At 38.6% G+C, this 15,062-nt stretch overlaps 1 protein-coding gene across 6 annotated transcripts in view; it reads right to left on the bottom strand.

Moving 5' to 3' along the window:
- TRIM66 (tripartite motif containing 66) overlaps positions 1-15,062 on the bottom strand; it is a 76,094-nt gene that overhangs the window by 53,135 nt on the left and 7,897 nt on the right. The window contains exon 1 of one of the 6 annotated variants that reach the window (XM_066366159.1): positions 4,572-4,616. The exons of the other annotated variants lie outside the window; for them this stretch is intronic. The gene's annotated coding sequence lies outside the window, so the exon portion shown is untranslated. Of the gene's footprint in view, positions 1-4,571; positions 4,617-15,062 lie in introns of those variants that run through there. 6 annotated transcript variants of the gene reach the window in all.

The raw sequence follows: 15,062 nt of genomic DNA, 5'->3' as shown, positions 1-15,062 counted from the left end.
TGGAATGTCTCCAGCAAAGTGCTACAGTACAGATCACAAGCTTTGAGGACAGGTGAACATGAATTTAATCTGATCTGACAATTTACTACTTTCTCCTATATTTATCTTCTAAAACCTCAGATTGGTAGAAATAGCCTTTTAGCAAGGCTGTGTTCCTCCTCTGCTGGATAAAGTGGCCATGCTAAAAGCTCTTTCCAAAGGAAAAAAACTCCCAAAATGTGGCTTCTCAAATTATGAACCAGAAATCTAAGTTCAGGTATTGGGTATCTCATTAGGCTTACTAGAGATAGGTGACCGCTTTGCTTTTTTACCAGACAGCTCATTTGGGTGCCATTCTTATAGTCTGTCAGAAAGTATGCAATAAGCAACTGATGCCTGATATCCACCAATCCTGGTGTATAAAGAACCTTCCAGAGGTATTGTTCCTCTGCCTTAACTTGAAACAATCTTCTCTTGCCATCCCTGCCACACTGTATGATTACTACCTGTTTAAGTATCTGTCCTTCAAAAAGAGTATGAGTTCCTTGTCTTTTCATCTCCATACCCTAAATGCCAGAGTACACAAAAGTCAATATAGGCAGTCCTCGGTTTACGAACGAGATAGGGTCTGTAGGTTTCTTCTTTTTTTTTATTATTATTATTCATTTTAGAAAGGAGAGAGAGAGGGAGAGAGAGAGAGAGGAGAGAGAGAGAGAGAGAAAGAGAGAAGGGGGGCAGGAGCAGGAAGCATCAACTCCCATATGTGCCTCGACCGGGCAAGCCCAGGGTTTCGAACTGGCGACCTCAGCATTTCCAGGTCGACGCTTTATCCACTGCACCACCACAGGTCAGGCTGTAGGTTTGTTCTTAAGTTGAATTTGTATGTAAGCTGGAACGGGTATATTTACCTATTAAACAGATGTTTGTCTTAACATAGTATTTATTTTTACCTTTCTGTGCATATAAATACTTAAATATTTTCAAACCTACAGAACTTATCTCATTCATAATCTGGGGATTCCTATAAATACCTTTGAAGGAGACAGACATACAAACCAACAAATACCACACATCACAGTGTCCCAAAATCTCCAAGTGGTAGAGGAAGATTATTCCACTCTTTACCCATAAATGCAAATATGGAAGGTAACAATGGCCTAGCCAGATGCTAGAACATACTAAAGAATATAAGATGCCACATACTCAAGAAATTCCCTCACAGGTTCCAAAACAATTATATTTGCATCTAACAGACTATTTTCCACTTCAATTTCACAAGTTCTAAATAATATTATTGTCACATTTCTTGGTCTCTTACTATATACTAAGCATATAATAGAATGTTTTATGTGTATGTTTCATTTAATCTTCCCAACTATCCTGAGTGAATCACTACTATCATCTCCATTTTATAGGCGAGAGAACTTGCCCAAACTACATAACTATTAAATAGTGGCAGGCATACCAGGACTCACATTCAGATACCCAATATACTAATACCAGAGTTTATAATGTTGGTCTTCAATGGACTTAGAAAACTTGGCAACAAGCACTATGATTCTGATGACTGTCATTTGTATGAATTTAGTTTTCTGACTTTAGAGTCAAAGCCTTGAGACATGCATATTAGCTCATGTTCAAAAAGTTAGGTGAGATCAAAGACCTACACATAAGACCTAAAACTCTTAAACTCTTAGAAGAAAACAGAGTAAAAGCTTCGTGGCAATGGATTTGACAATGATTTCCTGGATATGACACCAAAAGCACAGATAACAAAAGAAAAAATAGGTAAGTTGCACTTCATCAAAATAAAAAACTTTAATGCATCAAAGAGCACTATCAAAAGAACAAAAAGGCACCCCAAAGAGCAGGAGAAAATATATGCAAACCATATATCTGACAAGGATTTAGTATCCAGAATATATAAATAACTCCTACAATTCAACAATAACCTGATTTAAAAATGGACAAAATTAGCCTGACCAGGCAGTGGCGCAGTGGATAGAGCGCTGGACTGGGATGTGGAAGACCCAGGTTCAAGACCCCGAGGTCGCCAGCTTGAGCGCGGGCTCATCTGGTTTGAGCAAAGCTCACCAGCTTAGACCCAAGGTCGCTGGCTCGAGCAAGGGGTTACTTGGTCTGCTGTAGCCCCATGGTCAAGGCACAGATGAGAAAGCAATCAATGAACAACTAAGGTGTCAAAACAAAAAACTGATGATTGATGCTTCTCATCTCTCTCTGTTCCTGTCTGTCTGTCCCTATCTATCCCTCTCTCTGACTCTCTCTCTGTCTCTGTAAGAAAAAAAAAGGGGGGGGGGCAAAATTAAAACTATACCATTAAAAAGTAACTTCCTATTTCCAAGTCACTCCAGCCCCTAGCAACCACCATTCTAATTTGTCTCTATGAGTTTGACCATGCTAGGTACTACATTAAGTAGAATCATATATATATAATATATATATATATTATATATATAATATATATATATATGACTGGCTTATGTCATTTAGCATAATGTAGTCTAGATTCATTCATATAGCTTGTGTCAGAATTTCCTTATTAAGGCTGAATAATATTCCACTGTATGTATACACAGTACCACATTTTTTAAAATTCATTCGCCTATTGGATGGCTTCTACCTATTTGCTATAGCAAATAATGCTAATATGAACATGGGGATATAAATATCTCTTTGAGTCCTCACTTTTAATTCTTTTGGGTATATACCCAAAAGCAGAATTTCTGGATCAAATGATAATTCTACTTTTAAACTTTTTTAGGAAATACTATACTGTTTCCACAGAAGTGGCACCATTTTATATTCCCAACAACAGTGCAAAGGATCCCAATCCTCACCAACACTTACTATTTTATGTTCTGCTCTTGAAGTAGCTAATGTATGTGAGGTGATATTTCATTGTGGTTTCGATTTGCATTTCCCTAAGACTATTGATATTTAGAATCTTTTCAAGTGCTCAATGGCCATTTATCTCATTTAGAGAAATGTCTATTCAAGTCCTTAGCCATGTTTTTTTTTTTCTTTCGCCATTTTAAACTTTTATTATTGAGATGTAAGAGTTCTTTATTTATTCTGGATATTAACCCAATAGTTCTGGAACTTTTAAGACATATTTAAGATTCATCATATTTATAAATTTAATTTATTGGATTTCTAAGAGTTCTTTAATTAGGAATGCTTATTTGCTAGACAATTGCATTACTTAAAAATATTTGTAAACTAAAATCAAAAGTTTAAGAAAGAACAATATTTAAGTTATAAGTTTAAAAGTCAGATATTAGCCTGATCAGGCGGTGGCACAGTGGATAGAGCGTCGGACTGGGATGCCGAGGACCAGGTTCAAGACCCCAAGGTCGCCAGCTTGAGCACGGGCTCATCTAGTTTGAGCAAAAAAGAGCTCACCAGCTTGGACCCAAGGTCGCTGGCTCGAGCAAAGGGTTACTCGGTCTACTGAAGGCCCGTGGTCAAGGCACATATGAGAAGGCAATCAATGAACAACTAAGGTCGTAACAAAAAAACTGATGATTGATACTTCTCATCTCTCTCCGTTCCTGTCTGTCTGTCTGTCTGTCTGTCTCTCTCTCTCTCTCTCTCTGTCCCTGTAAAAAAAAAAAGTCAGATATTAACTTAAAAGTTCAAAGTAGACCATATCTTCTTTGTGCTCTAAACTCTCAATAGAGACTCAGAGAGGTTAGGTAGCTTGCTAGAGGGTTTGGAGAGCTCAAAATTCAGATCTAAAGACAAATGAAAGTTATACTGCCTCAAAGATAGCCTAAACTTCTGTTACAAATCACTTTGAAAATACTGCCAACAAAAATACAAACAAGAAGATAATGGGCGATGGGTGCCTGATGCAGCATGCAGATGTTTTGTTGAGTTGTACACTTGAAACCTATATGGTTTTGTGAACCAATGTCACCCCAATAAATTCAATAAATAAAAAAGGATGTTTCAAAACACTGTAAACTTATTTGGTTTTCTTATTCCATTAAGTTCATTCAATGAATACCCTTTGCACCTCTCTTAGGTGTCCTTTGCTACAGTACTGAAGTGAAGGGACCTGGTTCCTGTCTCCAAGGACTTCACAGTTCTCAAAGAAATTGTTTCCTAGGAAACCTGACATTCAGAAGCAAGATAGAAGCTCTTCCTCCCTGCTGGGCAGCAACTTAGAAGGTGAATGAATCACACTAGTCAGAGTGTTCAAAATCTGTTCCTGATCAACCCTAGGAGCCCAGCCCATCTCCCCCTGCCTCAGGAGTCTAGTGAGCCAGGACCCTGCCTCTCCATCTGGAGAGTCAGCCCAACCTTGGATCAAAATTCTAGGCTCTTAGTCTGCCAGCAATTTAAGGAAATCCCAAACATAAAAAGTCCCAGCTTACAAAACACATATATTAGGCATCAAGAGGATTTGCTTTGTCTCACAGATTCCCCAAAGAGTTGCTTTCAGCAATGAGTGAGTGTCCCTTGGGCATTTAAATTGTTTCTTTCTATAACTGAAATTCAGTTCCTATGAAACAGGAGAGACCTGTTGTATAGAAGGAGGTGAACCTATGCTGCTTTTATGTACTTACCATCTGGGACAGTCCTGTGAGCCTTAGCAACTTGCCCTAGCTCCTGGATCAAGCCTTGGAAGCAGTCCTTACAGAGCAGGTGCTGGCAGGGTAGGAGCCAGGCACCCACATATTGCAGGTCCTGCTGGCACAATGAGCAAGTCAGTATCATAGCCTCCATCTGTCCACTGCTATGCCTCTGGTCAACTAGTGGCAGCCCCATAGAGCTAAAGCCTATATCCATGCCCATGCCCAAAACTACAGCTTTTCCATTGATATCCTCAGGTGTGAAGCAGGATGTAGAGTGAGCAAGCTCCACTCCCTGTAAGTGAAGCACAAAGCAGAGTGATATATTTCCTTTGGAAGGAAAATATATCCTTTCTGTATAAGCCAGGGAGTACTCAGAGGCCAAGGCCTGAGAAGTACAGGCCATGTTCCTCTCCAGAACTGGAGCTCAAGACCTATAGCAGGACACAGCTTCAACCTCTCACTTGGGCCCAAAGGGCACCATCTCTGCTGTGGAAAACAAAGCCTGCCATGTCTGCTAGGACTCAGTGGTTTTCAACCTTTTAACACTTGGGAACCAGTGAAAATAGAATTATTTCAGGGACCACTAAGGCAGAAATCACCCTGAGCATAAGCATATTCAACTAAGATCATCAAGTCTATAATCTTCATACAACATAAGGGTGGTTAACTCTTCTGTGAACTGGCACGAGATTTCTGGCAGACCAGTCGGCACAATAGCAGTTGAAAAAACCATGTGCTAGGTTGTGTGTTTCTTACAGGGTTTGCCTTTCAGAAGTGTCCCAGATCTACCTGTGTATGTGTACAAGCTTTATCCAGAATTTCATTTTGGAAGAGAGAAAGTAGTTTATTAAATGCCAAGTTTATGTTAGGTGTTTTATATCCTGTATCTCAATCCTAAAGCTACCCTTGACAATAAGGATTTTGATACTTTTACAAATTATGTGATACCACGAGCAGCTGAGGAAAAAGAGGCTCAGAGAGGTTGAGTAACTGCACAAACACAGATCAGAATCCAAACCCGTCAGTCTGATTCCAGACTTCATTCTCTTAACTACTCAAGCTGAGGTCCACACGCATATTTACATGAGTTCTCTCCAATCATCTTTTAAAAATTAGTGTTTCATCCTGGTAAGATTTTTTAAAGTATAAATATGCTGGATCATCTACATATCCACAAATACATGATTCTAGGGGCAGTGTTAACAGTTTAGGATCTAGTTTGCACCAAGCAGTATATTACTTTATCTCAGAAGAGAAGTTCCAGGCCAGTTAGCTCAGTCAGTTACAGCATCGTCTGAAAACAAGGTTGCAGGTTTGACCCCTGGTCAGGGCACAAACAGGAAGCAACCAAAAAATATACAACTAAGTGGAACAACAAATGAATGCTCCCCTCTCTTTCTCCCTTCCTCTGTCTCTTTAAAAGAAAATATGTATATTTTAATAAATAAAAAAGAAGAGAAAACAAAGGGGCCAACTTAATATGTAAAGGATGCATTCTTCCCACATGCAGTATAAATGAGTGGGCACACATGGATGACTGTTTCAGTACATACTTGGAATGAACAAAGGAGGAGAGAAACTGGGCCACCATCATTGAGGGGAGGGGGAGTAAGATTGCCAAACTTAGCCACATTTAAATTATAGTGTGAAAGTAGTTTAGTAACACATCATCTGCAGATGAAGTTACTATTATTAATTTGTTTTGGTTTTTTATAATTTGTAAACTATATTCAGTTTTATAATTGTATAAAAACAAATGGAGTGTACCTAATTTTATATTTCTACTTATTTAAGGAACAAAACAAAAATCATTTAATTCAAATCTGGAGATCTGTAATTATATAAATTTTAGAGAACAGATAGCTCTTCAGTCCACAGGCTCTGGGAGTCAAGCCCATTAAGGACAAGGGGTAATGGGGTCTGGGAAAGGCCAAGCTGCTTGGAGGCCCTGCAAGATGCCACTGAATAAAGTAATGGGTAGATTTTCACCTTTAATTCTTTGTGGGGCTCTACAAGAAGTTATTTCCCAGAGAGCAGCCATAATAGCAACTTCAGTGGAGGTGAGGGCAGTCTGAGAAGGTTTAAGTGGCTGAGTTTATAGACACTCAAGTATTTACTTTTTAAAATCACTTTTATTTTCTAATTACAGTTGACATACATCATATTAGTTTCAGGTGTAAACCCCAGTGATTAACCTTTATATAACTTACTAAGTAATGTTGCTTGAGAGGCTCCTCACATTGCCCTAATCTTTTTGCTGTTCTGATTGGGTTTATTTTGCTTTCTTATATTTCTTTTTTTATAATTTGGAAAATTAAATTTAACAAGGTGACATTGATCAATAAGAATATATAGGTTTCAAGTAAACATTTCTATAGCATTTGCACTATTGCTTATGTTGTACACCCAACACCCAAAGTCAAATCATTTCCTTTCACCTATTTGTCCCTCTTTACAACCTTCACCCCATCCCTCCCCTACATCCTCCTCCACCACACTTCCTTCCACCTGGTAACCACTTCACTTTTATCTATGTCCATGAGTCTCAGTTTCATATCCCACGTATATGTGAAATCATACAGTTCTTACTTTTTCTGATACTTATTTCACTCAGTATAATGGTTCCAAAGGTCCATCCATGTTGTCAGAATTGGCACTGTGTCATCATTTCTTATGGCTGAGTAGTATTCCATTGTATATGTACCACATCTTCTTTATCCAATCCTCTATTGAGGGACACTTTGGTTGTTTCCATGTCTTGGCCACTGTGAGTAATGCTGCAATGAACACGGGGGTGCATGTGTCTTTAGGTACCAATGTTTTTGAGTTTTGGGAGTAGATACCCAATAGAAGGATTGCTGGGTCATATGGTAGTTCTATTCTTAATATTTTAAGGAACCACCATACTTTCTTCCATAATGGTTGTACTAATTTACATTCCCATCAACAGTGAATGAGGATTCCTTTTTCTCCACAGCCTCTCCAACACTTGTTATTACCTATCTTATGGATAATAGCCAATCTAACAGGTGTGAGGTGGTATCTCATTGTAGTTTTGATTTGCATTTCTCAAATAGCTAGTGAAGATGAGCATTTTTCATATATCTGTTGGCCAGTTGTATGTCCTCTTGGAAGAAGTGTCTATTCAGGTCTTCTCCCCATTTTTTAATTGGATTGTCTGCTTGCTTGTTACTGAGATTTGTGAGTTCTTATATATTTTGGATATTAACTCCTTATAAGAGCTGTTGTTTGCAAATATCATCTCCCATTTAGTTGGCTGCCTATTTGTTTTGTTGTCAGTTTCTTTTGCTGTGCAGAAGCTTTTTAGTTTGTTATAGTCCTATTCATTTATTTTTGCCTTTATTTCCCTTGCCTTTGGGGTCAAATTCATAAATTGTTCTGTACAGCCAAGTTCCAGGTGTTTAGTACCTATGTTTCAGATCTTATATTTAGGTCTTTGATCCATTTTGAAATAATTTTTGTGCACAGGGACAAACTGTAATCAAGTTTCATTCTTTTCCATGTAGCTTTCCAATTTTGCCAGCACCATTTATTGACAAGGCTTTCTTTTCTCCATTGGGTGATTTTGGCTCCTTTATCCAACAGTGGTCGGCAAACTCATTAGTCAACAGAGCCAAATATAAACAGTACAATTGAAATTTCTTTTGAGAGCCAAATTTTTTAAACTTAAACTATATAGGTAGGTACATTCCTTATCAAGGTAGCGCCCACACGTGGTATTTTGTGAAAGAGCCACACTCAAGGGGCCAAAGAGCCTCATGTGGCTTGCGAGCTGCAGTTTGCCAACCAGGGGTCTAAGATGATTTGTCCTTATATATATGTAGTTTCATTTCTGGGCTCTCAATTCAGTTCCATTGGTCCATATGTCAATACTATTCTGTTTTGGTTATCGTGGCTCTATAGTATAACTTGAAGTCCGGTAGTGTGATATCTCCAGATTCATTCTTTTCCCTCAGGATTGCTTTGGCTATTCAGGGTTTTTTATGGTTCCATACAAACTTGGTGATTTTTTGTTCTATTTCTTTAAAAAATAACATTGAAATTTTGATGGAAATTGCATTAAACTTGTATATTGCTTTTGGTAATATGGCCATTTTAACTATGTTGAGTCTTCTGATCCATGAACATGGAATATTTTTCTATTTCATTGTGTCTTTTTCTATTTCTTTCAATAATGCTTTGTAGTTTACAGTGTATAGGTTAAGTTTATTCCTAGGTATTTTTTGTTGTTGTTGCAATTGTAAAAGGAATTGTTGGGTTTTTTTCAGTTCATTTTCTGAAGTTTCATCATTCTTGTATAGGAAAGCAATAGACTTTTGTAATTGATTTTGTACCCTGTGACTTTACTGTATTGGTTTATTGCTTCTAATGGTTTTTTGGTGTAGTCTTTGGGGTTTTCTAGATACAGAATCATGTCATCTGCAAAAAGTGATAGTTTTACTTATTCTTCCCCGATATGGATGCCTTATTTCTTTCTCTTGCTTGATCACTCTGGCTAAAAATTCCAGAACAATGTTGTATAGGAGTGGAGAGAGTGGGCAGCCTTGTCTTGTTCCTGAATTTAGGGGAATAGCCTTCATTTTTTTTCACCATTTACTCTGATATTAGCTGATGATTTGTCATATATGGCCTTTATTATGTTGAAATGCATTCTTTCTAATCCAATTTTATTGCGTGTTTGAAACACAGGAATATTGTATCTTATGGAATAACTTTTCTGCATCTATTGTAGGATCATATGATTTTTGTTCTTTGTTTTGTTTATATGGTGTATTACGTTAATTGATTTACATATGTTGAACCATCCCTGTGCTCCTAGAATGAATCCCACTTGATCAGGATGTATTATTTTTTAATGTGTTGTTGTATTTGATTTGCTAGTACTGTATTTTGTTTAGGATTTTTGCATCTGTATTCATTAGAGATATTGGTCTCTAGTTTTCATTTTTTGTATTGTCCTTGCCAGGTATTGGTATGGGGGTTACACTGGCCTCACAAAATGTGTTGAGGAATATTGCTTCTTCTTCTGTTTTTTGGAAGACTCTGAGAAGAATAGGTACCAAATCTTTGAATGTTAGGTACAATTCATTAGTGTAGTCATCTGGTCCTGGACTTTTGTTTTTTGGGAGGTTTTTGATAGTGTTTGTATTTCCTCCCTGCTTATAGGTCTAGTTAGGTTGTCCACTTCTTTGTAACTCAGTCTAGAAAGATTGTATAGTTCTAGGAATTTATCCATTTCCTTTAGGTTGTTGAATTTGGTGGCATCTAATCTTTCATAGCATTCTACTATGATCCTTTGTATATCTGTGATGTCTGTGGTAATTTCTCCTCTTTCATTTCGAATTTTATTTACAAGTCCTTCTTCTTTTTTCCTTAGTGAGTCTAGCCAGTGGTTTGTCAATTTTATTGATCTTTTCAAAGAACAAGCTCTTTGTTCTATTAATTTTTTCTAGTGTTTTTGTTCTCTATTTCATTTAGTTCTGCTCTAATTTTTTACTCTTTTCTTTCTTCTGCTGAGTTTGGGTTGCCTTTGTCTTTATTTTTCTAGTTCCTTAAGATGTGATGTTAGTTTGTTTACTTGGGAATCTCTCATTTCTTGATATAAGCCTGTAATGATATAAACTTTCCTCTACTGCTTTCATTGCATCCCAGAAATTTTGAAATGTCATGTTGTCACTTTCATTTGTCTGTATATATCTTTTGATCTCTGCTTTTATTTCTCCTTTGACCCAGTCAATTTTTAGAAGTATGTTGTTTAATTTCCACATTTTTGTGGGTTGACTACCTTTTTGCAGTTAAATTGTAATTTCAAAGCCTTATGGTCAGAAAATATGCTTGGTATAACTTCAATCTTCCTTAATTCATTAATGTTCATTTTGTGGCTCAACATATGGTCTATCCTTGAGAATGTTCTATATTCACACTGAAGAATGTATAATCTGATGTTTTGAGACAAAATGCCCTGTAAATGTGTATGATGTCCATTTGGTCCAGAGTGTCATTTAAGGCCGACATTTCTTTACTGATTTTCTGTTTGATTGATCTATCTAAAGCTGTCGGTGTGTTGAAATTTCCAAGTATAATTGTATTTTTGTCAGCTTCTATTTTTAGATCAGTTAGTAGATATCTTATATATTTTAGTGCTCCCTGGTTCAGTGCATATATATTAAAAGATGTTATGTCTTCTTGATACAATGTCCCCTTTATCATTATGAAAAGTCCATCTTTGTCTCTGATTAGCTTTGTTGTATTGTAGTCAGCACTGTCAGATATGAGTATGGCTACACCTGCTTTTCTTTGGTTATTATTTGCTTGGAGAATTGTTTTCCAACCTTTCACTTTGACTCTACTTTTGTCCTTGCAGCTTAAATGTGTCTCTTGAAGGCAGGACACGATTGGGTTTTGTTTTATGATCCAAACTTCTTATTCTGTACCTCTTTATTGGTGAATTCAGTCCATTTACATTTAGGATAATTATTGACACTTGAGAATTTCCTATAGCCATTTTATGTTTTGTTTTCTGATAGCTGTGTGTCTTGTTCGGTTCTTTCTTTTCTGTTTCTGTCAGTTGTTTTTGTTTCATGGTATTCCATACATCTGTTTCTTCTTTTTTAAGCTGCGTGTTCCAGTGATGATTTGTCATATATGGCGTTTATTATATTGAAATACTTTCTTATCAGTAGTGGCTTTTCTGTGGATGGTTACTGTTCAGTTATTAAGAGAAAAATGTTCATATGTATAAGACTTGTCTTATGAGTGCTTCTGCATTCCATCCTCCTTTGCTACAGCAGATCTTTATCTTCTCCCCTTTTATGTTATTGTTATCACAAATTATCCTTGTTTTTTTGTTGTTTTGTTTTGGTTTTTTTTGTACTTCTCTGAAGCTGGAAACGGGGAGAGACAGTCAGACAGACTCCCGCATGCGCCTGACCGGGATCCACCCGGCACGCCCACCAGGAGGCGACGCTCTGCCCACCAGGGGGCGATGCTCTGCCCCTCCGGGGCATCGCTCTTTGCGACCAGAGCCACTTTAGCGCCTGGGGCAGAGGCCAAGGAGCCATCCCCAACACCCGGGCCATCCTTGCTCCAATAGAGCCTCGCTGCGGGAGGGGAAGAGAGAGACAGAGAGGAAGGAGAGGGGGAGGGGTGGAGAAGCAGATGGGCGCCTCTCCTGCGTGCCCTGGCCGGGAATCAAACCCGGGACCTCTGCACGTCAGGCCGACGCTCTACCACTGAGCCAACCGGCCAGGGCCATTATCCTTGTTTTTAATATGACCTTGTTGGAGCTTTTCCTTGTAGTTTTGATTTGTTTTGTTCTTTGTGTCTGGTCAAATAACCTCCTTGAGTATTTCCTGCAGTGGAGGTTTTCTGGTGATAAATTCTCTCAGCTTTTGTATGTCTGCAAAAGTTTTTATTTCTCCTTTATTTAAAGAACTTTGATGGATAGAGTATTCTTGGCTGATAATTCCTCTCTGTCAGTACTTCGAATGTTTAGGTCCATTCTCTTCTGGCTTCTAGAGTTTCTGCTGAGAAGTCTGATGATAACTTAATGGGCTTTCCTTATATGTTATGTTTTTATTTCCCCTAGCTGCCTTGAGGATTCTTTCTTTGTCATTAGTCTTTGACAATTTTATTATGATGTGCCTTGTAGTAGGTCTGTTTGGGTTGGGGTAACTCAGTGTTCTGTTTGCTTCTTGGATTCTAGGCTCTCTTTTTATAGGCTTGGGAAATTCTCATCTATTATTTGTTTGAATAGGTTCTCCATTCCCTCTTCCCTCTCTTCTTCTTCTGATATACCTATTATTATTATATTGCTCTTTCTGATGGAGTCAGACAATTCTTATAGGGCTTTCTCAGTTTTTTTTATATTGTGGGTCTCTCTCCTCTTTTCTCTGTAGCATTTCTAATTGCCTGTCTTTTTTTTTTAATTCTTTTTATTTATTCATTTTTTTAGAGAGGGAGAGAGAGAGACAGAGAGAGAGAAGGGGGGAGGAGCTGGAAGCATCAACTCCCATATGTGCCTTGACCAGGCAAGCCCAGGGTTTCGAACCGGCGACCTCAGCATTTCCAGGTCAACGCTTTATCCACTGCACCACCACAGGTCAGGCTCTAATTGGCTGTCTTTGATGTTGCTGATTATTTCCTCTATCTGGCTTGTGCTATTAGCTAAACTTGCTACCTCAGTCTTCAATTTATGTATTGAATTCTTCATCTTTGTTTTTAAAGTTTCAGTTTCCTTGGTGAGCTCATTAAGTTGTCTATTGGTTTTTTCTCACATCCTGTTGAGTATTTTCAGAATTTCAAGTTTGAACTCTCTATCATTGAACTCCAAGGTTTCCACGTGATTGAGAATTTTTCTGGAGATTTTTCATTTTCTTTTTGAACTATGACTCTGCCTTGTGTGGCCACAGTATTCATTTTTCTTTTTCCTTGATGGTATTTGAGAGTAGTACTTTTATGAACCCTAACAAAAAAAAGAAACCCTAAAATAATGAAAAATTAAATTAGAAAAAATACAACAAAAATAAAAAAACTCAAAAAGTGACAAGTAAAAAAGAAAAAGCACAGAAAACAAAGATCAAAAACCAAAAAAAAATCCAAAGCAAACCAAACACCCACAAAAATTAAGAATAAGAAATATAAAAATTAAAGAAAATAAAATTCAAAAGAGAAAAATAGTAAAAAGGAATAAAGGAAAAAATTCTAAAAAAGGAAAAATAAATTTCGGTTTTGAGAGGTTTCTTACAGTATGTGTCACTATATTTTAAGTTTTAGTTCTGTGAAATTCCTGGACTGTCTTCCACTGAGATGTTGCTGCCACAGTGATGTAGGCAAAGCCACAGTTGCATTGGTGGGTGGGGAGTGTTGTGAGGGTTTTATGGCTTTGGCTTTATAGCTTTACAGCTATAGCAATGGTGATATCAGGCTTCTGGGTGCTCTTCTGCTCCTCTCAACAGACCCGGGAAGCAGACATGAGCACTTCTATTCTTCAGGGGAGAGAGTGGCTCTGGAGAGCTAGCTGTGGGGTTTGTGTCTGCCACTCTCCATACCATGAGGTGAGTGATGTGGGATCTGGGAGTCTGTGGGGGGGGGGGGAGGGCTCGCTTTAGTTTTCTCTGTCTCTGCCCAGTGCAGGCTACAGGCAGACCATGGGAACACTGGCCGTAACCCCCACTCTGCCACTTTGGTTTAATTTCTCCCCATCTGCCCCTCTATCTCACCACTCCTCCTGGCAGAAGGAGACCCAGTCATTTCAGGTTTCTCTCTCCATAACCCTCAGACAAAATCCAAACAGCCTGAGCTTCCCTCCTCCCCATAGTCAGCAGAGGAAAAAAAAAACAAAAAACTCCTCTCCAGAGCAACCATGTGTGTGTTTTATCTTCCACCCCCTTTTCAACCTGTACCACCTTTAGTCCATTCAGTGCACAGATCTTTCAGGTGCACCTGCAAGCCCAGCTGGGATTCCTTCAGTGCATTATAGTTATCCACTTTGTTGAAAATTTAAAGGAACAGATCAGGAGTATCTCTCAGGCTGCCATTACTCTGACACCACTGAATCCAGGAAGATCTTATATTTTGAATCTCTTACTTGATTCTTGGCTTTATCTACTCTGATCTTGATTCCCTGTAAATTATTCTTCATTTCAGTTACTATATTCTTCATTTCTGACTGACTCTTTTTTATGCTGCTGATCATCTCACTAAGTTCATTGAGCATCTTTATAAACAGTGTTTTGAACTCTACATCTAGTAGATTGCTTGTCTACATTTTGTTCAGTTATTTTTCTGGAATTTTGTTCTGTTCTTTCATTTGGAACATATTTCTTTGTCTCCTCATTTTGGCAGTCTCCTTGTGTTTGTTTCTATATATTAGGTAGAGCTGCTACATCTTGCAAGCTTGGTAGATTTGCCTAATGCAGTAGGTGTTCTATAGGGTCCAGTGACACAGCCTCCCCAATCACCCAGGATGGGCACTCGAGGTGCACCCTCTGTGTGTGTGGGCTGAGTATACCCTCCTCTTGTAATTGAGCCTTGAGTGCTGTTGGCACATCAATGGGAGGGATTTACCGCCAGGGTGATCAGCTACAAGGATTGCTTGTGACAACTGACCACCAACCTTCAAACATCATGGAGGATCAGCTGTGCAGGAGCCCACCCACAGAGCAGGACTTAACTTCAGCAGGGGTCTGGTGTCTGCTGAGTCTGCCCCTTGAGTATGTCACTTATGGAGGTCGTTGGGTGGCGATGTTTCAACATGGGCTGAAGCTGTCCCTGGGTGTACTGGCTCTGGGACCTCCCAAGAAGTACAGGCTAAGGTCAACCATCACCTATGTTCTTCCCAGGGCCACCCAGCATGAGCTAAAGAGATATGTAGATGGCTGCTACTTGTGCTAGAGTTGCCCAGGTGAGGCCAACCTGTGAACCAAAGCCGGCTGCTGCTAGGGCTGGTCCTGGGGCCAC

The sequence above is a fragment of the Saccopteryx leptura genome, chromosome 1 (assembly GCF_036850995.1).
Source record: "Saccopteryx leptura isolate mSacLep1 chromosome 1, mSacLep1_pri_phased_curated, whole genome shotgun sequence".
Taxonomy (NCBI): domain Eukaryota; kingdom Metazoa; phylum Chordata; class Mammalia; order Chiroptera; family Emballonuridae; genus Saccopteryx; species Saccopteryx leptura.
The sequence above is the reverse complement of the archived record's forward strand: the minus strand, read 5'-3'. Positions and strand labels throughout refer to the sequence as shown.